General features: G+C 34.9%; 1 pseudogene; it reads left to right on the top strand.

Annotated features, from left to right (window-relative positions):
* LOC122446822 overlaps positions 1-25,389 on the top strand; it is a 77,379-nt pseudogene that overhangs the window by 24,691 nt on the left and 27,299 nt on the right.

Raw genomic sequence — 25,389 nt, 5'->3', positions numbered from 1 at the left:
AGTACTTAACCTTACATGTGGAATCTGTGCAGTCTGACTTTAAATACAAACTCTAAGAGTTTCCAGAAGTGTAACTTTTAGGGAAAATGTTTCTACTTTGTTGCACAGAAATGTTTGCAGATCAGCATTGCTGACGACCAAAAAAAGAAGTAGTCATATACACATCATCTGATTTTTAGCTGTGCTTCCGTGTTGCTGCAGTGAAATTCTGTGCATCAAAATAATTGGCCTTCTGTACTAGATGTGATTCAGTTACATCTTAGTTTTTAATGAAAATGTGCAAACTGAGTCAATTCTATTTTTTTCCATATATTTTTATAGCTTTGTTGTCTCTGATAGCATTTCATTTGCCATCTTCTTTTTTCTGTTTATTAGTCAATCAGGAAAAAGTTGCATCTCTAAAGTTTTAAATGTACTCATCTTTATGCAGAACTATTTAAATAATAATATTTTTAATATTCAGTTGTGACAAAGATCACTTAATTTTCTCAGAGCTTTTACTTCACAGAAATGACTGTTTCCCCCCAATACTTTTTTCTTCATAGCAGTATTTATATATTTTAAAGAAAATTCCCAGTAAAGACATAGTTAAATCTTGCTCATGATGAAACATTTCAAAAAGCTCATTAAAATGTTTCCTCAGTATTCATGTTTATTGTATTAGACTCTGCAGTAAAAGGAGAAATCTTTAAGTTTCATTAGTACCTCTTACTGTGAACAGAGATCTATTTGAAGGGTTGTCAGAAACTTTGAAATTCTACCTAATTTTATTCAGTATCCTTAGATAACTACACTCTTAGAATTGTACACAATCATTTGCTTTAGAATGATTTTAATTGTAACTTAAAAAACAAACATATGTCTATTCTTTGGCTTTAAATGAAACCTAAAATAAATCCCTTGGAACTTTTTTTAGATATGTGTTTAACATATCTGTGCTTGTTTATAGAAGACATATACTTTGTAGAAAAATTGATAGACATCCCACATTTGTAAGATACTTAAAACATACTTCTTCAACATCTTAATGAAGGAATATATTCACTGTTTCTGTATGTTGATTTATAACATTATTCTAGATAAATACTTTGTTTTTAATCCTAAGATTTTCTTTAACTGTATTTGCTAGGACTGCATCTAAGTTTTGTCTTTTCCCCTAAAATTATGTCACCTGGAAACATTCCATTACATTTCTTACCTAGACTGAGTGAAGCACAACACCTAAGGTTTTTATTTGCCTAAATGAGAATATGCCATAGATTTTATTTTTAAATAGAGCTATTCCTTGTCAGACAGCTAGAACATTTGATCAGTAGTCCCCTGTATTCTACAACTATGGAAAACATTCACCAGTTTGCTTGCAAATCAACTCTGCTCCATGCGTTCACAACTTTCTTAAAGATTGCATGCTTTCTGTTTTCAATACAAATTGTAATTTTTTTTCATACCCATCCTTGCTTTTTATTTTTTATTTTTGTTTCCCTTTTCTTGTTGGATGCCTGTGTGTGTTTATTCCAAATCCCTGTCCAGTCCTGGAGTTTGAACTACGGAAAGCCAAGGAGACCATTCAGGCCCTCCGAGCCAACCTGACAAAGGCTGCAGGTGGTGTACATACAACTTTTTTGAGACTTTTTCTACTTTGACAATGTAGAAGTAGCTGAGATATTTTCAAATGTAAAAGAGTAAAATATTATTTGTATTTCTTCCACCAGAACATGGAGTTCCTTTACAGGAACAAAAAATTACAAATCAAGTCCTGAAATTCAGGTGGGTTAATGACAGATCTAAAAGTATCTTCCATGTGAAATGGTAGCACATGTATTGAAAGAGGAAGACTTACAGTGCTGTGTCCGTCTTTTATCCGTCTCTAGGAGCCAGTCAGACCTCTCGAAAGGAGAGCTCTAAACTTCTTAGTCGGTGAATTTCTGTTGAAGAATAACTACAAGCTGACATCAATAACGTTTTCAGATGAAAATGATGATCAGGTACAGTTTCCTTTTTTTTTCTTTTTAAACAATAATTTGTTTACTTTCTAATTTAGAATGTGAATGTACTTATTTCCTCTTTTACCTAGCTTCTTTAGTTTTTTTAAAAGTTATACATACAGTAAAATTCTGTAATACCAAAATACTGAAATAGAAAAGAAAGAAGATTTCAAATTGATGAAGATTGGTTTCTATTTTAAGAAACTAGAAAAAGAAAACTAACTGAAGTCCAAAGAAATTGAAAGGAAGGCAATATTAAAAATGAGAATGTATCAGTGATACAGGCAACAGAGAAAAACAGAGAAAAATTAATAACAACAAAACACTGGGTATTTGAGGTTAATGAAATTGGTAAACCTCTAGCCTGACTTATTAAGAAAAAGAGACAAGAAGCAAATTATCAGAATCTGGAATGAGCAAAGTTATATCACTGTAGATATCTACTAGACTTTTAAGGAAGAAGTAAAGTAAATGAACAAGGTTATATCACTGTAGATACCTACCAGATATTTAAGGAAGAAGTAATACCACTTCTCCACAAACTCTTCTAGAAATTGCAGAGAAGGGAATTGTTCAAAACTCATTCTATGAGACCAGCATAATTCTGATATCAAAACCAGATACAGACCTGGCTAACAAAGAAATTTACAGACTCATTTTCCTCATGAGCATGGAAGTAGAAAATCTATATAACATTTTACTATATCAAATCCAACAATGTGTAAAAATGCTAATACACAATGACCAAATGGTTTATCTGAGGAACATAAGATTGATTAGTCCAAAAATCAATCATTGTAATTCACCATTTTAAGAAACTTTTCAAAAGAGAAAAGAAATCATATGATCAACTCAAGAGAAAACATTTGACACAATCAAACATATCTTTCCCATGAAAGCTTTAAAGAAATTAGGAATTGTGAGGAATTTCCTCAAATTCATAAAAGACATTTACAGGAAAACTATCACTAACATCATACTTAATGGTGAAAGATAAGGAATAAACAGGGATATCTGCTCTCACTACTTCTGTTGAACATCATACTGAGGAATCTAGCCAGTACAAGGCAAGAAAAAGAAATAAAAGGCATATATTTTGGAAAAGAAGAAAGAAAACTTTCACTGGTAACATGATTATATATATATAGAAAATCTTATAGACTGCATTAAAAAAGACACTATAATAAGTGATGATAGACAAGTTGTAGGATACAGGATCAGTAAACAGAAATGAATTGTATTTCTGTATGCTAGCAACAAATAGACAGACATTCAACTTTTAAAGATACCATGTACAAAAGTATCATCAAAAAAATAGGAAATACTTAGGGATAAGTATGATGAAGGATTATACACTGAAAACTATTATACATGTGGAAAGAAAATAAAGAAGACATAAAGAAGAGATATATTGTGCTAATAGAGAAGATTCAGTGTTGTCAAAAAGTGTCAATTTTTGTAAAATTGATTTGTACTTTTAACACAATCCTAATCAGAATCTCGCTAGCTTTTTTTGTAGAGGTTGGCTTATTCTAAAATTTCTATGGGAATGGAAATAACATAGTATAGCCAAAACAACTTTAATAAAGACGTACAAAATTAGGGGACTTCAACTAGCTGACTTTAAGATATTATAGTTCAGGCAGTATCTTATTGACATAAACGTAGACAGGTCACTGGAACTTAGTGGAGAGTCAAGAGATTAACTTACACATAGATGATCTTTTGATGTCTAACAAAGCACAAAGTAAATTCCATTCAGAAAGTGTAGTCTTTTTTACAATTGGTACTGTAACATTTTGATATCTGTATACCTCCAAAAATGAACTTCGAACCTTACCTCACACCATACACAAAAAGTAATTCAAATGGATCATGGATTTAAATGTAAATTCTAAAGCCATAAGGCTGCTAGAAGAAAACATGGAAAAATTCATTGCAACCCTGGAAGGTAGGCCAAGAATTCTCATATATGACACCAAAAGTATGGTATTCTTCATCAAATATTTGTTCTCATCAAAGTCAATAACTTCTACTCTTTGAAAGCGACTCTAAACAAATGAAAAGATGAGCCATAGACTAGGTAAAATATTTCAAGTAACATATCTGATATTTCTATCCAGAATTTCTATCCAGAATATTTAAAGAACTCTCTAAAGTGAATAATTTTTTTAAAAAGACCCAATTTTTTAAAAAATGGACAAAAAATTTATACAGATGTTTCAACAAAGAACATATATGGATATCAAATAAGCACATGAAAAAAGATATTCTACATCTTTAGTCATTAGGTAGATAAAAATTAAGTCACAGTGAAATACCATAGCACACTTACTAGAAGGTTTAACCGAGACTGTACCAAGTCTTGGCAAAGATGTGGAGTAAGTAGAAATATCATCATTGCTCTTGGGAGTCCAAAATGGTGCAGTCACTTTGGAACATTTTTTGGCAGTCAATTTAAAAAAAATTAAAACCTTTACCACCTATATGACTTGATCATTCCATTCGTAGGTATTACAGTCCAAGAGAAGTGAAGGGACATGTTCATACCAAGACTCCTACACAGTGTTCACACCAACTTTATTTATAATAGCCGACATTAGGGAGACAACCCAAGTATCCAAAAGCAGGCAGTTGAATAAAAAATTTTGATGTATTGTTACAGTGAAATGCTAACTCAGCAATAAAAAATAATGAACCTCTGACAGATACAACAACATAGATTAGTCTGAAAATCAATAATCTGGATGAAAGAAACCAGGCAAATAGAGTACTTGCTGTATGCTTCCACTTATATAAAATTCTAAGAAATGTGAACTTGTAACAGTGACAGAAAACAGAACAGTATTTGCCTAGGTACAGGGCATCTGTGAGGAAAAAAGGGGAAGTATTACAAGCAACCAGTAAAACTTTGGGGAGTGAACAGTTCATCTTTTTTTTTTCATAGCTTTGGTGTTTAATCTTTTTTTTTTTCCCCTCTGCTTTATTTGTTTATTTTTGGCTGTGGTGGGTCTTCATTGCTGTGCTGGCTTTTCGCTAGTTGCAGCGAGTGGGGGCCACTCTGTAGTTGCAAAACACAGACTCTAGGGATGTGGGCTTCAGTAGTTGCAGAACATGGGCTCAATAGTTGCAACTCCCAGGCCGTAGATCAAACAGGCTCAGTAGCTGTGGCACACAGGCTTAGTTGCTCCAGGACATGTGGGATCTTCCCAGATCAGGGATCAAACCTGTGTTTCCTGCATTGGTAGGCAGATTCTTTACCACCGAGCCATGAGGGAAGCCCCCAAGTTCATCTTCTTGATTGCACTGATCTCTTCAGGTGTGTACTCAGATGTCAAAACTTCGAAGATTGTACATTTTAAATTAGCTTGTGAATTTAAGACTTCCCTGGTGGCTCAGACAGTAAAAGCATCTGCCTACAAGGTGGGAGACCCAGGTTCAATCCCTGGGAAGATCCCCTGGAGAAGGAAATGGCAACCCACTCCAGTGTTCTTGCCTGGAGAATCCCATGGACGGAGGAGCCTGGTAGACTACAGTCCATGGGGTCACAAAGAGTCGGATTTAAATTATGCGGTTTGTTATTTATTAATTATATACCCCAATAAAATTATTTTATAAAGGGCAGTGCGAGTGCTCATCATTACTTATTCTTTAACCATTAAGTGATGTTTAATGGTAATTTCAACTGACCTTAAAGCAGTTCTATCCTAGAGCCCTCACTCCTTTCATGTTTAGCCTCTGCCTAAAATGTAAGACTTTTTACCTGATTTTGTTTTTTGATCATTTATATTAGTGGCCTGATTTTATCTTCATGGCTCTATTGTTACCTAAGATTATCTCTTATCTGCCTTGACTAGCCTATAATCTTCTTGAGGCTAAACGAATCTCTTGTTCATCTCTGTATCTGCATGAATAGTAACACTCATTACACACTTATTGATAATTTTCTTATATTTTTATCTGCATATAATCCTTGTCTTATTGTTTTTTGGTTCCCTGTTTCCCATTCTTTCCTTTACTTCCTGTCTTTCCTTTCTGTGGTGCTATGTGAAATTTTCTTATTGTAAATAAACATTCTTCATTTTCAACTTCTCTCTGAATATCCTTTTTTTTAATTTTAGAAATTTATTTTTTTTTAATTCTTTGGTTGTGATGGGTCTTTGTTGCTGCACGCGGGCTTTCTCTAGTTGTGGCGAGCTGGGGTTACTCTTCACTTTGGGGTACATGGGCTTCTCATTCCTTGGTTTCTCTTGTTGCAGAGCACAGGCTCTAGGTGCATGAGTCTCAGTAGTCGAAGGTTGCAGGCTCAGTCGTTGCAGCCCTCCAAGTTCTAGAGCTTGCACTCAGTAGTTCCAAGGCAGGTGGAATCTTCTTGGACCAGGGACGAAACCCAGGTCCCCTGCATTGGCAGGCAGGCTCTCATCCACTGTGCCACTAGGGAAGTCCAGAATATCCTTTTTGCTGTAAAGAAAACTTGTCTCTCCACTGAGGACCCTGTTTCCCTTATTTTCCAAGTATGAGGTGGGGGTGCATCTCACAGTCTAATCCTAGACACTTCCTGACTCCCAGGATATTTATTCACCGGGCACATCCACTTTGACATTATCACACAATTATGTTGAATTTTCAAGATACTAGCAATAAGGAAAAGATACATCTCAAAAATGCAAGATAAAACTGCCACATGGATTTTTTTTTATCTTTTAAGATTTTGAATTATGGGATGATGTAGGATTAAACATTCCAAAACCTCCAGACTTACTACAGCCCTACTGAGATTTTGGAAATCATCAAGTAACTGGAAAGACCTTGTGGAAGTGGCCAGCGGTGTAGAAGAAGATGAGTTAGAGGCTCTACACCAGTTTTAGGCAGCCTTCCTTCAACCCTTGAAACTCCGCAGACTGTAGAGGTGAGAGGTATTAATAATATAGTCCACAAAAAGTGTTTAAGCCATGTCAAAGCAGACTATGAGATCTTGAGTTTCTGTTTTTCTCCCATTCTGATTTTAGAACTCCTCGATAGTGCAGAAATTAGAAGATAAAATTAGTTTATTCAATAGTGAGAAATGGTCTTTGTTGGAACAAATCAGAAGACTTGAAAGGTTAGTACTTAATCATCATTTCTATAAAACCTCTTAAAATTATTAAAGAAATTGACAGATTATATAAACATATAAGATAATATTTCAGTGGAAAGCTATAATTTTTCATACCCTAATACTTCTGGGGGAAAAAAATCTTATAATTGCTTATATACTTAATGTGTTCTTTTCCCCCCAAAAGTTGTTAATCACTGTAATAATCAGAAAATCATATATGTCTTAGAACCAAGGAGTAAGATATTTTTTACTTTCTTCAGGTTGTATCAGTAGTAATAAAGTAACTTCTTCATGCTAGTGTTATACATATTTTCCATTCATTATTTCATTTAATTCTTATACTCATGATGTGAGTTAGATGGAATTTTCCACATTTCGCACACAAAGAAGGCTCAGTGATAATCCAAAGCATAGTTTATAAAATCATTAAAAAAATCATTTTTATGTTTTGTAAGAGTTTGTGGCTACATTTCTATATGAAGCATCAATATATATGGTACAGAAAAGATTAATTAGTTGCCAAACCACTTTCTATTAACATGTTATACTTTTAAAGCATTAAACCCAGTATGAGGTTTATGCTATTGCCAAAGTCTTAAAAAATACAATTCTTCACTAATAATTTCTCTTTCTTTTACAGTGAAATGGACCTCCTCAAAAATGAACACTTTGCCAGCCCTGTAGTTTGTGACTCTGTTCAGCATTCTTTGGATCAGTCTCCCCACAAAGACTCTGAAGACAGTGGAAAGAAATCAGTTATAAATAGTTTTGACAAGGGAGAAAACAGGATGTCCATCTTTCAAAATCAGATGAAGTTGATTCCACTGTTCCTAAAGAGAATTTCCCACATTCTTTCCTCAGGAGAGAAAGAGAAGGAATACCATCTTCTTCTCCATCAAGTAAAAACAGAGTCCATTTTGATAAACACAATAGGTTAGTATGTGTTCTGTGTTTTGAGATGCATCTTTCAGCTATTTAGTACATTGTCAAACTAGAAGAATTTCAGTTCTTATTTTGCAGATCAGATGCATGAATTTTTATGTGTCTGACATGAACTTAACACATAGCAGAGTCCACATCATTGCAAAAAAAATCACAAGTAATTACTAAGTTAAATTGTGTTAAAGAGGAATAGACCATAAATGAACTAGGTCCTATTTTAGCTAAGTACTGAAACCCATAAATAATATGTATGTTCTGTGTGCTGTATTTTACCCAGTGTTTTTTACCTTTTCTGTGTTCTACAGTCATTATCAGATTCAGTAGAAAGCTTTGATATTAAATAGTTGCCTTTATAAAAAGGCGATTAGTTCTTGATCTTAGTCCTTTTTCCTGTGTCTGCCTCCATTAGTAATGTTGTGTCATGAATATTATCTTAATTCATTTAATTTTTATTGAGTAGCAATGATTGAACTTAGATGACTAAAGCAGGGTCCCTTGCCCATCATGATTATGTTTCCTAGTAGAGGAGACAAAAAGTATTTACATTATAATGTGAAAAAAGAATATTCTCTAAGAGAGGAATATTTATTGAGTTCTTTTTATATGTCAGGCACAGTTCTAAATGCTTTACATATGCTAGCTTAGTTAATCCTCACACATACCTTGTGATGCATTCTGAGCCAGTCATAATTCCTCCTCCTATTAAATGGAGGAGTATTAGAGCAAGTGTTGGGATGTAATAGGAAAGCAGGACTAATTTGTTTTAGACTTAAAGGTACTCATTATTAGTGAGAAGTATTTGATTTTTTTTTCCAAAGCAAATTTTTTTACTCATATGCCACAACTTTGTGTGTGGTTGTGTGTGATTGAAATAGACATGGCCCAGTCCTCAAAGTGCATTTAATCTAATATGGTTAAGATATAGTCATAAAAATAATGCAGTGGCATTTGTAGTAGTTCTTAATGTTTAGTAGTTCCATATATATCCTTTATAGTCCAAAGCCACTCTCAGGAGAAAGATGATTGTTAAATTTATCCAACTAACTTTTTTAGCTCTTAACTGTATGTTGGGCAATGTTAATGAAGAATATGAAGTTTAAAAGAAGAGTGAAAGTGTTAGTTGCTCAGTCATGTCTGACTCTTTGGGACCCCATGCACTATAGCCTGCCAGTCTTCTCGAGGTCCATGGAATTCTCCAGGCAAGAATACTGGAGTGGGTAGCCATTCCCTTCTTCGGGGGATCTTCCCAACCCAGGGATCCAGGCCGGGTCTCCTGCATTGCAGGCAGATTCTTTACCATCTGAGCCACTAGGGAAGCCCAAATGAAGCCACTAGAGAAGCCCAAATGAAGAGTATAGTAACGGTAACCAAACATGTTACACTTCGGTTACAAACTTTACAGTATAAGAGAGACTGTCAGGCAATTATAATATTGTAAAAGGTAATAATATAAGAGAAGTTCAGCTTGCTTGGGGAACACATAATCAGTGTTCCTAACCTAGTCATCAGAGTAGGAAAGCTTTCAGGGAAGAAGTATTTTCTAACTTTATACCTGATGAGTAGGTAGCAGTGAACCAGGCAAAGAGATAAGAGGAAGTTTTCCCCCTAAGAGGGACTAACAGGAGCAGGAAGAACACTGCACTTGGGGAGCTAAGAAGGATTTATGAGGATTGCGGCAAAGCATGCAAATGAGAAGACAACAGGAGGGGAAGTTGGAGAATTAAGCTGAGACTAAGTCATATGAGCTGTGTTAACTCATTTTAGAGACTTGGTATCTGTTTTTTTGTTTTTTTGGTATCTAAGTTTTAAAACAAAGTAAGGAAAACCACTAGACCATTTGGGTATGATCTAAATCAAATCCCTTATGATTGTACAGTGGAAGTGACAAATAGATTTAAGGGACTAGATCTGATAGACAGAGTACCTGATGAACTATGGACAGAGGTTCGTGACATTGTACAGGAGACAGGGAGCAAGATCATCCCCAAGAAAAAGATATGCAAAAAGCCAAAATGGTTATCTGAGCAGGCTTTACAAACAGCTTTGAAAAGAAGAGATGTGAAAGGCAAAGGAGAAAAGGAAAGATATACCCATTTGAATGCAGAGTTCCAAAGAATAGCAAAGAGAGTTAAGAAAGCCTTCCTCAGTGATCACTGCAAAGAAATAGCAGAAAACAATAGAATGGGAAAGACTAGAGATCTCTTCAAGAAGAGCAGAGATACCATGCAAAGATGGTCACAATAAAGGACAGAAATGGTATGGACCTAACAGAAGCAGAAGATATTAAGAAGAGGTGGCAAATATACACAGAAGAACTGTACAAAAAACATCTTCACCACCCAGATAATCACGATGGTGTGATCAGTCACCTACAGCCAGACACCCTGGAATGTGAAGTCAAGTGGGCCTTAGGAAGCATCACTATGAACAAAGCTAGTGGAGGTGATGGAATTCCACCTAAGCTATTTCAAATCCTGAAAGATGATGCTGTGAAAGTGCTGCACTCATAATGCCAGCAAATTTGGAAAACTCAGCAGTGGCCACAGGACTGGAAAAGGTCAGTTCTCATTCCAATTAGAAAGAAAGGTAATCCCAAAGAATGCTCAAACTACCGCACACCTCACTCATCTCACACGCTAGTAAAGTAATGCTCAAATTCTCCAAGTCAGGCTTCAATAATACATGAACTGTAAACTTCCAGATGTTCAAGCTGGATTTAGAGAAGGCAGAGGAACCAGAGATCAAATTGCCAACATCTGCTGGATCAAGGAAAATGTAAGAGAGTTCTGGAAAAACATCTATTTCTACTTTATTGACTATGCCAAAGCCTTTGACTGTGTGGATCACAATGAACTCTGGAAAATTCTGAAAGAAATGGGAATACCAAACCACCTGACCTGCCTCTTGAGAAATCTGTATGTAGATCAGGAAGCAACAGTTAGAACTGGACATGGACCAACAGACTGGTTCCAAATAGGAAAAGGAGTACGTCAAGGCTGTATATTGCCACCCTGCTTATTTAACTTCTATGCAGAGTACATCATGAGAAACGCTGGGCTGGATGAAGCACAAGCTGGAATCGAGATAGCCGGGAGAAATATCGATAACCTCAGATATGCAGATGACACCACCCTTGTGGCAGAAAGTGAAGAAGAACTAAAGGGCCTCTTGATGAAAGTGAAAGAGGAGAGTGAAAAAGTTGGCTTAAAGCTCAACATTCAGAAAACTAAGATCATGGCATCCGGTCCCATCACTTCATGGCAAATAGATGGGGAAACAGTGGCAAACTTCATTTTTGGGGGCTCCAAAATCACTGCAGATGGTGACTGGAGCCATGAAATTAGAAGACGCTTACTCCATGGAAGGAAAGTTATGACCAACCTAGACAGCATATTAAAAAGCAGAGACATTACTTGGCTAACAAAGGTCCATCTAGTCAAGGCTATGGTTTTTCCAGTAGTCGTGTATGGATGTAAGAGTTAGACTATAAAGAAAGCTGAGTGCCGAGGAATTGATGCTTTTGATCTGTGGTGTTGGAGAAGACTCTTGCGAGTCCCTTGGACTGCAAGGAGATCCGAACAGTCCTGAGTGTTCATTGGAAGAACTGATATTGAAGCTGAAACTCTAATACTTTGGCCACCTGATGCGAAGAACTGACTCATTGGAGAAGACCCTGATGCTGGGAAAGATTGAAGGCGGGAGGAGAAGGGGAAGACAGAGGATGAGATGGTTGGATGGCATCACCGACTCAATGGACATGAGTGTGAGTAAACTCCGGGAGTTGGTGATGGACAGGGAGGCCTGTTGTGCCGCAGTCCATGGGGTCGCAAAGAGTCAGACATGACTGAGTAACTGAACTGACTGAACTGAAGTTTTAGAGAGTCCTCTAGAGTAGTGGTAATTAGAAGGTAGCAAAAATGGAGACTCATGGGATATCTTTTGGAAGAGTCCAAGAAAGAAATGGGGGAATTTCCTGTATTGGAAAGAGGTAGATAGATTTATAAGATAGTTAGAAGGTAAAAATTGATTGGATTAGGAGGTTAAAACTAAGGGGAGGATAAAGACTTTCTGGCTTGTGCAGTTAGATGTGTTGTAGCTCCCTCCGCTGAAAGAATAGGGGAGGGGGACTTAATGAGCAAACAGGCTTCAGCTTTGGCACACTAACTCCAAAATCAGATGCTACTGGGGGCCGCTTTGTGGTGTATACTAAGTAACCTCTGTTATGTAATCTTAGATGTTACCCCTTTTCTTCATAGATTAAGCACATAAAGTGCAACTCATAGTTACAATATTATGAATACTATTACATAGAGACCAGTGTTATTTTACAAATATAAATGTTTTAACTTTCTTTATTAAACATAAATAGCTAATATTTTCAATTACAAAAAATCCTTTAAAATATATGTGAATGTTGAATGAGCCTCTCCTTCATTTATTTTTCATTTTTAATTCTTTTGTGTGGGTTTCTAACATTAAGGTTTTCTAACATTATCATGATATAGATCTGCAGAACTTCTCAGCAACATACCAGGTTAGCCTTCACAGCCACTCTTTACTTTTCTGGGACCATAGAGAATTCGGGAAGAAAAAAAAAATCCTCATTTCAGGTTTTGCAAACAGTTTCTATAGTCATTGACCTGCCATACAACTTCAGGTTTAATCCATTAACATTTTTAAGACATTCATTCACATAATATCAAGCTCTTTTAAGATCAGCAGCTATTGCTATTCCTTTTTCCCTGTATGATTCTCCAGTGAAGTGACCTTAAATCTTTTGTGGCTGAGAAATTCAAACATCTGTGGGGTAGGATTCACGCGATGATGGGAATTATAACCTGCAACTTTCTTCCTCCTTAAACGCCAGTTTAACTGTTTGGTATTGTCCCATTTTCATTCAGTGTTTTCTTCTTGGAAGTTGTCTCCTGCTTTCCATCAAGCACTACTCTCTTTCTGTCGAATGTCAGCAGATAGTCGTTTAGGATCAGAGGTAAGTTATACCAGATTCTTGCAATTTTCTTAAAACATTCCATTTTTCTTGTTAGCCTTTTACCCCCAAAATAATTGTAATACAACTCTGTTTCAAGTACAAATCTATTATTTAAACTAACAAACACTCTAAGAAATAATTCCAAAGTTTTCAGCTTTTAAGGAAAGTAGTTGATTATTTTTATCTTCGGATTAAAGCTCTTTTTAGTATGAAAGTGACTCTTTGCAGTCTAGTTTTAATTTTTTATGTCTACCAACGTACAATTATATGCCTCTCTATGGTGTAATTTAGAAAACCAAGTCAGGTATATATATTATTTATAACTTCAGTTATTTTTAGATTACTCCATTTTTAATTTCTCTAGGATTGATTGTCTTTGATTGCAGAGTTTATTGGCTCTCGGATTTCTTTTCATCAAGTCCTTTGTAACGGTTGTTGCAGGCTTATCTTAAAAGGGTGTTTTTTCCTCCTTTCTTTATACTTCTCCCTTTCTATTAATGCCTTTCTTGCGGTTGATTCCACTTCTCCTCTCCTGGGCTTCTGTCCCACAGTGTCGTTAAGAATCTGAGAGAGCTAGAGGATGGTTTGGAGGCAGTCTGGCAGTTCTCATTGCAAGACTGGGGCAGCCCCCATGGACTTCCCCTTGCATGTGTTTTCATTATGCAAACTACTCTTTCACCTTAGCCAAAGATCGTGACTTTGTGGGTACCTTTCCCCCCAAAACAAATATTAAAAACCACTGAAGCTGCCCCAGTCCTGTGTTATCGCTATTTGTTCCCAGAACTGAAGCCTAGTAAGCCTCCCTGTCTGTTTCCTTGCTTCTTACTAGTGTTTTTTTTTTTTTTTTCAGCTTTAACACTTATAACTTTTATTTTATTTTTTTTTTAATTTTTTTATTAGTTGGAGGCTAATTACTTCACAACATTTCAGTGGGTTTTGTCATACATTGATATGAATCAGCCATAGATTTACACGTATTCCCCATCCCGATCCCCCCTCCCACCTCCCTCTCCACTCGATTCCTCTGGGTCTTCCCAGTGTACCAGGCCCGAGCACTTGTCTCATGCATCCCACCTGGGCTGGTGATCTGTTTCACCATAGATAGTATACATGCTGTTCTTTTGAAACATCCCACCCTTACTAGTGTTTTAAATCCATTTCTGGTCTACAAAAATGTTTGTCCTGTTTGGAATCTCAGGTTGTTGTTGTTTTTGTTTTCCTCCTCATAATAAATTGTCCTTTTGAATGTGTGTTTGAAACAGAAGTGACAGGGTCCAAATCATAGCCTTGAAGTCCCATCACGCACAGGAGGCCTCCAGTGTTGTCTTTGATTAACCCTGTGGTCTTCTAGGTGTCTCGGATTGCAGACAGTGAGACGAGCATCATGCTAATGCTGGGGCGCTGCCTGCCGCACATCGTCCCTAACGTGCTGTTGGCCAAGAGAGAGGTGAGGCCCAGAGAAGTACTGTCATCCCCATCATCACGCTGTCCATTTTTTGTCATTTTGAAGTTTAGTGTTATATTTTTATTTTGTTAAAGTTTATTACGTGCAATCATATTCTTACTTTTGTGCATGCATCTCTGCTCCTAGAGAATGGTTTTACACCATTCTCTTAGGAGAGAATGTTAGGTGAGTTCAGTAAAACTGCATGGTATTCATGTTTTCCAATTTTGCTTAAAGCATCATTAGCTTCTGCACACTAACTATTACTGCAGGTCCATTTATGTGCCATGAACACTGTCCGTTCTCTACATTATCGGTTAACTAATTTATTTGATCTCTCTCTTGATATGATATGTGTGACTTGCCTACAGAAATAGACAGTCTTGGGATTGAACATTAATAGGAACTAATAATGTAACTCTTTTCATAAATGTACTTGTAGTTACCTCTTATTAATGTTAGTTTTATTGTATTTGTTTGGCAGTAGTTAGACTTGTCTTAGAATAGGATAGTTATAATATTGTCTGCAATAACTTTTGAGAGTATCTTTTTCATTTTTCTTGTAGCTAACCTGTTATTGACAGATGCTTTAAATGTCTAAAATAGAGTAGCAGATTTATTTTGGTACACATTGCCTATGTTATAAGCCATAAATACTAAGAAAGTATTCTTTAGAGTTATTTTTCACCATTAAAAGATTAAGGAAAAATTATGTGTTATCTCATTTAAATAGTGAATGATTTATTTGCAAACAAGTTTATTTATTTGAATTATTCAATTTATGAAATCAATTTGCAATTCACAAATTTTTTAAATAGGTTAAGAATATTATCGAACATGTCCTACAAGTTTTCTTTTGTTAACCTCTTAATCTATACCGCTGGTTTAAATCATAATTCACGGGACCTACAGTATGATAGGTACACAATGCATTGGCAAAACCCATATAAGAGCTTATCCTTAATTATTTGTTTAGCACAAGAAATTTGTACTGATCCTCAAGAAAACGTATATGTAGAGCTTTAATAATTTTTATAACTATAGGTATTTTTAATTTAAAAATGGTAAGCATGACTGTTTTCTTACTTACGGTTTTATTTTACCTAACATTTAAGAATAGTTGTGAGATATTAAGAAGTATGAAAATTTTCTATGTCTTGAAGGATCAGTGTCCAATTTCAGATTGTTTTGCAGTTCTGCCTGGCAGAATGGTGTTTGAACTTCTTTTTCCTTTTTCAGCTTGTAACATAATCTGTGCAATGCATTAATGTTTGCATCCCTTTTACTATGTTTCCTTAAGATAATCTTTAAAATAGCATAGAAACCTAATTGCTATGAGATGCAGTTTAAGCTTTTTAAAAATTTTTATTTTCTCTTTTTTAATCATAAAAAACTCTACCACTAAAACTGATGGTACTGCATGAGTTTTTATAAATTTGCATCATCAGTAATCAGATATATTATATATGTAAATATAAAGTGAAAGAGGAGAGTGAAAAAGTTGGCTTAAAGCTCAACATTCAGCAAACTAAGATCATGGCATCTGGTCCCGTCACTTCATGGGAAATAGATGGGCAAACAGTGGAAACAGTGTCAGACTTTATTTTGGGGGGCTCCAAAATCACTGCAGATGGTGATTGCAGCCATGACATTAAAAGATGCTTACTCCTTGGAAGGAAAGTTATGACCAACCTAGACAGCATATTAAAAAGCAGAGACATGACTTTGCCAACAAAGGTCTGTCTAGTCAAGGCTATGGTTTTTCCAGTGTTCATGTATGGATGTGAGAGTTGGACTGTGAAGAGAGCTGAGCACTGAAAAATTGATGCTTTTGAACTGTGGTGTTGGAGAAGACTCTTGCGAGTCCCTTGGACTGCAAGGAGATCCAACCAGTCCATCCTGAAGGAGATCAGTCCTGGGTGTTCATTGGAAGGACTGATGCTGAAGCTGAAACTCCAGTACTTTGGCCATCTCATGCGAAGAGTTGACTCTTTGGAAAAGACCCTGATGCTGGGTGGGATTGGGGGCAGGAGAAGAAGGGGAAGACAGAGGATGAGATGTCTGGATGGCATCACTGACTGTATGGACATGAGTTTGAGTAAACTCCGGAAGTTGGTGATGGACAGGGAGGTCTGGCGTGCTGCGATTCATGGGTTCGCAATGAGTCGGACATGACTGAGCGACCAAACTGAACTGAACTGAACTGAACTTATGTATGTAAGCATATATTTATATATGTACTTGTATATTTTATTTGTGGTATGATGTTTACTTTTCTGGCTGATTTTAAGTTTTTTATATTTAAAAATATTTTTATACTTATAATTTCATGAAGATTTGATCACTTATCTTTGTTTTCTTAATTATTTGTATCATATTTTGTTTTACCAGAAAATTTACCATTTTTAGTATACCAGAGTTGCATTCCCTCAAAATTAAATTGGTAAATAATGAGGTTTATCTTGCCTTTCTTTGAAACTAATTCCAGGGCATAGAAGCACAGAACTTTTATTTGATTTTATCCTTTGATATTGGATTACTGGTATTTAATATTTTACCCTAGTTCCATAAATTTATTTTTTTAAAAGGTCTTATGATTTAAGGATTAGTATTTTTGTTTCTTCTTATTTCTCAAGTTTTTTGTGTTCTTTTATCAGTATAAGCCTTTTTATCAGTATGTGAATACAATTAAAATGTCCATTTGTATGATTGATCATAGCAATATCCTAGATAATTTAAAAAATAAAACATTAAAAACAGAGTGTAAGGTTTGATTAAATAATGTATATTCATGGTTTAACATCTTTTGAATATGAAAAGTTGTACAATAAGAGCTTTTCTTCCCCTGTCCCTGAGCCATCATTTCACATGCAGTAAATTTTAGTAAATCCTTTGCCCATTTTTTAAGTGGATTGTTAGTCTTTGAATTGTAAGAGTTCTTACAATTCTGGATGTTAAACTCTGACCTCATATCTGATTTGCAAGTATTTCCTTCCATCCTGTAGTTGATGTTGTCCTTAAATGGAGAAATGTTTTTAATTTCTGTGAAATCTGATTTCTCTATTTTTTCTTTTGTTGCTTATGTTTTTGGTACCCATCTAAGAATCCACTGCTAAAGCTGAAGTCAGAAAGATTTACCCCTGTTTTCTTCTAATAGTTCTATACCTTTAGCTCTTATATTTAGGTGATTGATCCATGTTTTTGTTTTGTTTTTTGTTAATATATGGAGTGAGGCAGGAGTTCAGAACTGTATTCTTTTCATGTAGTTACCCAGGTGTCCCAGTACCATTTGTTGAAGAGACAATTGTTTCTTTATTGAATGGTCATGGCACCTTTGTCAAAAATCAGTTTGATGTAGCTGTTTGGATTCATTATGTAAACTTTGAATTCTGTACCATGGGTCTTTATGTTTATTTATCTTTATGCCTGTTCCACTCTATTTTGGTTACTGTAGCTTTACAGTAAGTTTGGAAATTAGGAAGTATGAGTCTTCCAGATTTGTTCTGTTTTTCAATATCATTTAGCCATTTAGGGCCCCTTTTGGTTCCACATAATGGGATGCTCAGTTTTGGTCTCTGCCATAAAAGTGATTTGAATTTTGATAGGAATTGCACTGAATCTGTGGATTCCTTTGAGGAATATTGACATTCAAATAGCATTAACTCTTGTATTTTATGAACAGGAAATTCTTTATAGTATTTGCACACAGAATGTGTTAAGAATTGTTCTTCCTTTTCTGTTCTTTCAAAGAGTTGAGTAGGATCAGTATTAATAATTCTTTAAATGTGTTTTAGAATTCACAAGAAAAGTCATCTGATCCTAGAGGTTTTTTTAATTATTGATTCAATCTATTTGCCTGTGATAGGTCTGTTTTGATTTTCTGTTTCTTGTGTCGGTTTTGGTCATTTATGTGATTCTAGGAATTAGTTCATTTATTACCTAACTTGTTGGTGGAGCATTGTTTATGGTATTCACTTATAATCTGTTTAATTTTTTTTAAGTTTGTTACTAATGTCCTCTATTTCTGATTCTAGTTGTTTGCATCTTCTCTATTTTTCTCTTAGTCAGTCAAGGTAAAAGATGGTCAATTGTATTGATCCTTTCAAAGAGCCAACTTCTGATGTTGTTGATTCTGTTTTTTTTTTTCGGTCCTATATTTCACTTACCTCTGCTGTAATCTTTATTATTTTCTTCTTTCTGCTGGCCTTTAGTTTAGTTTCCTTTTTGTGGCAAGGTTGTTGAACTGGAATTTCATTTTTTTTTAAATGTAGGTGATTATGGCTATAAATTTCCCTCTGTGTTCTGCTTATGCTGCATCTCACATGTTTTGGTATGTTCTGTTTTTCATTTATCTCAAAGTATTTTAATTTCCTTAGTGACTTCTTTGACCCATTGGTTGTTTTAGAGTGTGTTGTGTAAAATGTATATCATTAAAGCTATAAAAAGAAAAAAAATAAAGGAGAGCACCAATTCCCTAAAAGCCTTAAAAATTAGCTAGTCACTCTAAAGACTTGTTCATCTTCTAAGAAACCAAACTTTACTCTTTTACATTACCATTTGTGGTTGCTCTGTGGTAAAATTTTAACTTAAGAGTAATAATATAATTTATAATTGTATGAGAGAAATGTAGTAGCACAAGTATAGTAAAGTAAATAGTAAGTTGCGTAAGCTTGGTCCACCTTCTTTACCCATGTTGTGTTTGTGTGTGTGTATCTTGTAATTTTCAGAGCAAATCACATGCTCTTTAGCAGTATCAGAGTTTAAAAGTCACTAAAGTATTTCAGTTAGGCTTCCTGAAGGCTAAGACCTGGGAATTATAGATAATAATTCTAAGAATAGGTATTTTAGCAGCCCTTGAAGTATAAAACTTTTCCAGAGGTGAGTAATCTTGTCTTTTCCTTGTAAAAGTCTTTGTAATGTTTTTTTTCTTTGTATGTTATTACCAACATCATGACAAATTTCAACTGAAAATCCAAATCAAAGGGTGTATACTTAACAGTATTTGACTTTAAATTTTAATTCATTATTGCTTAATTCCTAGGCAAAAGACTAGATGAAAAAAATTTAGTAACAGCCATCTAAAATTTTTTCGAAGCTTAGGTTATAGGAAATATTTTCAGTGGAATAATGAAGACAAGTAGTGACCTGTAATTAACTGGACTGATACCACCTTTCTAGAATTGTAGAATTTTGCTACCTGACCTGAAGTACTCAAACATTTCCTCATTGGCATCTGATCTAAGTGCAATACTTCCTTTTGTATTTTAGATTCCTTTCAGATCTTGGAGTCATTATCATATCAACATTCCCATACTTTTAAAAATTTTAAATTGTGCCCGATCTCATTTCCTACTTCATATCTTTTCCCTTTAACATCTGATCACTCACATTGTTTTAGATCCTGTTTAGGTACTATTTTTCTTCTGTTTTTGTAGTCTGAACACATATTAATCTTTAAAGACTGAGAAAGTCAAGTAAAAGTATTCATTAAATCAAATGTAATCATCTCTGAAGACGTTTACTACCTTGAAAATGATTTCTTTATTATCATTAGAATTTATTTTGTTTTACTTGTAAAACTGAAAGAAAAATACTGGAAGCCTTTCCTGTTTAATTCTGTACAAAATTTCATAGGAAGGGCAGGAGGTCCTTCATATGGAGGGAACTAGTGTTGTCAAAATGGCAGAAGTCAAACCAGTTGAAGCAAAACTCAATTACTTGAGTAAAGTGCAGATTACTAAGTCTTTCAGAGTAATGAATTCTAAAGGCCTTAGAAATATCTTTCCTAGTGTCCATGGTAAGAAACTGCTGGAATACCTTCTGTAATTGGATTACTACACTGATTTCCTCTCTAATGATCAGTAGGAGATCAGTTTTATATTTCACTTCAGTACACGTTAACTGATAAAGCATGTTTGAAAATATTTAAAATTTCTGTTGCTTTCAAATATGGACTCAGTAACGTTTTTATGCAGGGTAGGTAAGGGATTCCTTTTGGATATCATGTTTATCAAAGCTTTATTATTTTGCCATGGTTATTATTCAAAGACATTTTTAAAACCACTGTCACATTTTCTTCTGAAAATCTAGACGCCAGTTTTTAAATATTTTATTTTGAATTATAAGGAAACTATTTTATTTTATTTTATTTTTTTTGGAAACTATTTTAAACACTAGATTTCTTCAGTTGGAGATGATGATACCAATGGGAGAATATTGATTCAAATCTATACACTTATGCATACCATTGACCCTTCCTTGAACAGTGCACAGATTATGTGTGCTGACCACCGCACAGTTCAGTATCCAAGTATAACTTTACATTCAGCCAACCACAGATCCGTGTAGTAATGTAGTACATGTTTATGGGGTAAAATCTGCATATAAGTGGGCTTCCCTGGTAGCTCAGCTGGTAAAGAATCTGCCTGCAATGAAGAAGACCCTTGTTCAATTCCTGGGTCGGGAAGATCCCCTGAAGAAGGGATAGGCTATTCTTGGGCTTTCCTGGTGGCTCAGACAGTAAAGAATCCGCCTGCAATGCAGGAGACCTGGGTTCGATCCCTGGGTTGGGAAGATCTCTTGGAGGAGAGCATGGCAACCCACTCCAGTATTCTTGCCTGGAGAATCCCCATGGACAAGGGAGCCTGGCGGGCTATAGTCTGTGGGGTTGCAAAGAGTCAGACACAACTGAGTGACTAAGCACACAGACACTTCATATAAATGGACTCACAGCATAGTTCAAACCTGTGTTGTTTAAGGGTGAACTGTAGTGTGAAAATTCTAAATAGAGTCTTGTGGATAAACTAGTACGTCAGAGGCTTGGAAAATGGTGACTTTACAAGAAGTAAGATGTGCAGCACAGCAGATAACGTACTTACAGAATTCATTATTTGAAGAGTGGTATAAATAGAAGTTGTGATTAAATGAATGATAGAGGAAATTAGGATATTTGAAGTTGGTCATAACTTAGCAATTAAAGTCCTGATGGCTCTGTCACAGACTACAGCCTCCACTTTTTCCTGCCATCACCTTCTGGACCTCTTCTCAGCTCAGCGATGCTCAGGAAGAGGAAGCCATCTGGCACACTTTATGATGGCCATAGCCATCAAGGTGCCAGGATGTACCCAGTTCTTGGCGTAGAGTATCAACCAAAGTGTATTGGCACTGACTTCCCACATTTGCTATTTTAGCCAGCAAGAAATAAAAACAGATGGCAGTGTAAATTATTACTAACTGTGATTGAGAAAAGTGGAAGAATATTTCTCTAAAGTCCTAAATTCACAGAATTTTAGAGTTCAAGGAGAGAAGGACTGACAATTTTTTTTTCCTTTCCTATGTGTCCGTTTGGATTGGTTGGTAATGGCTGCTGTGTTGAGAAGGGTTTTGAGGCCAGCTTTGATCTCAGAAAGGAAAATTAACAATCTTATTAGCAATAGGTAAGAAAATGATAAAATATATGTATTTTTGATTTCTGTACTCAGCTTAATTCCTGTATGTTCAGTTGAGGAAACAAAAACTCAGAGAGGTTCACAGTTTTCACTGGGTTCTTTGGTACTTAGGAGTTTTGAGACAGGAGCTCTTCAAACTCCGAGTTTAGCATTCTTGGTTTGGCACATCTGTAGCCACATTCCAGTTAAAAGATTCATTACAGTAATGTATAACATAAAATTCCTCTTTGATTAAGAATCACTAAGCCTCATGGTTTGAAAAAAAAGAAAAAAGGAAAAGAAAACTTAAGGCACAAAAAGTAAGCAGTAACACAGTTATTTTGGTATACCCGTTTTTGAGATAAAGAAACAAATTATTATTCTGTATTTTAAACAGAGGGTGTATGCATGTACTTGCAGTTAGAGCAGATATCTTACCTGCACTTCATAAGTTTATTTCTTTAAAGAGTAATGCAATAGGAAGAGAGTAGAGTGAGATAGTTTAAGAGTGAATATTTGGAGATGATTGGGAAGCAGGGAGAAGGGTTGGGAGAAGGGTTAGGAGAAAGCAAGAAAACCCGTGGGAGAGAAAGATCAGCCATGAGGGAAAAGTACAAGTGAAATATATAGGGCCTTTTTGATTTTTCAGGCATTAAAATATTTTCTCTTTTTGTTAGTACTTTCTAGAATAACTACCTTTTAATCCTTAAACTTTTACTCTCAGTGGAATATGCTTATGTGTCATCCTAGTCCTCTCATTAAAAGCACTGGCCCTTAGCAATCTCAGTGGAGTTCTCTAAGGATCCTTGGTATTAATGGTCCTCACCCATCAAGCCTCATAGTAAGCATCTTTGGAAAACATCAAAATACAAGGATCCATACATATACTGTTCCATTCCCAGTGCAAAATTACTTTCCCCACTTTTCAGTTATTCACTAGTCTAAAACCTACTACTACTACTGCTAAGTTATTCAGTCATGTCTGACTCTGTGCGACCCCATAGACGTCAGCCTGCGAGGCTCCCCCATCCCTGGGATTCTCCAGGCAAGAACGAACACTGGAGTGAGTTGCCATTGAAAGATGGCAGAATGAGTGTTTTTTTTTTTTTTTTTTTTAACTTTAAAATTTTATTGACGTATTGGTTTACAATGTTAAATTCTGTTGTATAGCAAAGTGATTCAGTTATACATATACATACATTTGTCTTCATATTTTGCATATGATTTTAGACAAGTTCCTCGGTCATCACTGCTGTTCTATAGATTGGTATATTGAAGTTACTAGTTAAGTAGGAATTTTTAAAAATTGTTAATACTTCAGTGATGTATATCAATATATGAATGTTCAGTACCTAAGAAAGCATCCAATGTGGTTATTTCCAATTGTATCCCTCTTCCTCCACTGCTCCCAGGGATATCTATAATCTTGAATTTTGTACTTAGCATTTCCTTACTTTTTTTTTTTATAATAGCTTTACCTTGTATGTTTTCATATAATATATAGCTTACATTTCCACGTTTTTGACATTTGTATGAAAGAAAGCATGTCATATTTTCTGAGACTTGGTTTGTTCACTTTTAATTTTAGATTTATTCATATTGATGCCTGTGGTTGTAGTTCATTCATTTCTCTCTTTTGAACATTTGGTAATTTATTTCTCTTCTTGGTAAAAATTGGAATTATTTCTAGTTTTCCTTTTCTTTGCTGTTAAAAACAATGATGTTCTAAATACGTTTATACATGTCACTTGGTGAATATGTAAGTGCAAAACTCTCTCTAGAGTAGTCTTTGGAGTGGAAATTGATAGGTCATGTGGATTTTCATTTTCCTAGATTTTTTTTTTTTTTTGCTACATAAGTTGTTTTCTGCCAGTCAAATTATTTTCCAAAGTAGTTATATTAATTTAAACTAACTGATAGTGTATTAAAAATTCCCTTTGTGTCAGCACTTCGTATTGTTTGCTTTTTAAATTTTGTCAGTTTGGTACATTTAAAATGGAACCTCATGGTTTGATTTACATTTTTCTGATTACTAATGAGAGTAGAATGCCTTTTCTAATTTTGTATTCGTGTTTCTACTTCTGTGAAGTGTCTGCTTCTTTACTGCCCATTTTTCTAATAAGTTTCTCTTATTTATAGATTTTCTTTTTTCCACTCTTTGTGGATTATATATGTTGCAAATCACTTCTCCCAGTTCTTAATCTTAAAGATAAGTTCAGCCAGTGAAGTATATTTGCTTAGTCTGCGACCCCATGAACTGTAGCCTACCAGGGTCCTCTGTCCATGGGATTTTCCAGGCAAGAATACTGGAGTGGGTTGCCATTTCCTCTTCCAGAACAAGTGTTTTAAATTTGTTTTTGCTTCTCAGATTTGCTTTTCCTCTTCTTATCTACATCTTTGTGCTTTGAATTTAGGTTTATATCATGTAATTATAATTTAACATAATATATGTAAGACATTAGAAATAATGGAAAGGACTTCTAGTCATGCCTTAGTTTCAGTCTCAACTTCTCTAAAAGCATATCATCTGTTTCTAAGGGAGGATCTTCAGAATAATGTAGACTTTTCTTTAAAGTGTCATGCATTAGTACATAGTGATTGATTCCTATTTTAAATCTGCTAGTACTTTTTGGTGGGTAGGGAGGTAGATGGGAAAAATAAATGAGAATAATCATTCTACCCTTTTTATTATATCATAGTGATTTCTTTAAAATATGTGCAAAATAGAGGATTTCTCTCCAAAAATACTTTATCACTTTTGAACTTTTATTTCATTAGATTTGCAAATCTACTTTGAAAGTGAAAAACATTAATATCTTTTAAATGTATTTTAGGATTTTACCTTGGTTTAATTAAAATGTGAAAAAGCTTTAATTTTCAAATACTTTGTAAAAGAGAAATAAACTCTTGTCTGTTTCCTTGAAAATACTAAATTTACCTCTGTATGTTGAAAGTGGAACAAAATATTTAAAATTTTCATTTCAAAATAGAACATTTCTGCAAATGTTTTTATGGGGAGCTTTCAACACCTGTGAAGATGGTCTTTTTAACTGGCCACTAGGTTAGGTGCTAAGGGTATAAAATGATTAATTATTTCTGATCCTACTGTGCTTATGGAAGTATGAAGAGTTATCTTTATTTTCTGTTTTTCATTTTAGGTTTTAAAATATAGTTAACTTCTGCAAGTTTTTATTTAAAAGCACTTTCAAAATTTAAACTACTATATCAGCTTATAGTAAGATAAAGTGTTACTTAGTGCAAAAGGTAATAGACCTTTGGGAAGTATTGGATGAGAAAACAAGGTTAGTTCAATCGTAAGTTACTTTATTGCATTGTGATGTGCACCTTCTGCGCAATCTCTCCGTAACTATGTTTATGTTTTTCTCTTGAATTATCAGCCTTACAAAATAAAAATTTGCTCCTCTCTCTGTTGAGGTTTATTTCATTTAAAACTTCCATTTATGAATACTTTGGGGGGAAAAGAATATTCTGCAGTGCATTTT

Source organism: Cervus canadensis, chromosome 8 (genome assembly GCF_019320065.1).
Source record: "Cervus canadensis isolate Bull #8, Minnesota chromosome 8, ASM1932006v1, whole genome shotgun sequence".
In the NCBI taxonomy this organism is placed as follows: domain Eukaryota; kingdom Metazoa; phylum Chordata; class Mammalia; order Artiodactyla; family Cervidae; genus Cervus; species Cervus canadensis.
The sequence above is the reverse complement of the archived record's forward strand: the minus strand, read 5'-3'. Positions and strand labels throughout refer to the sequence as shown.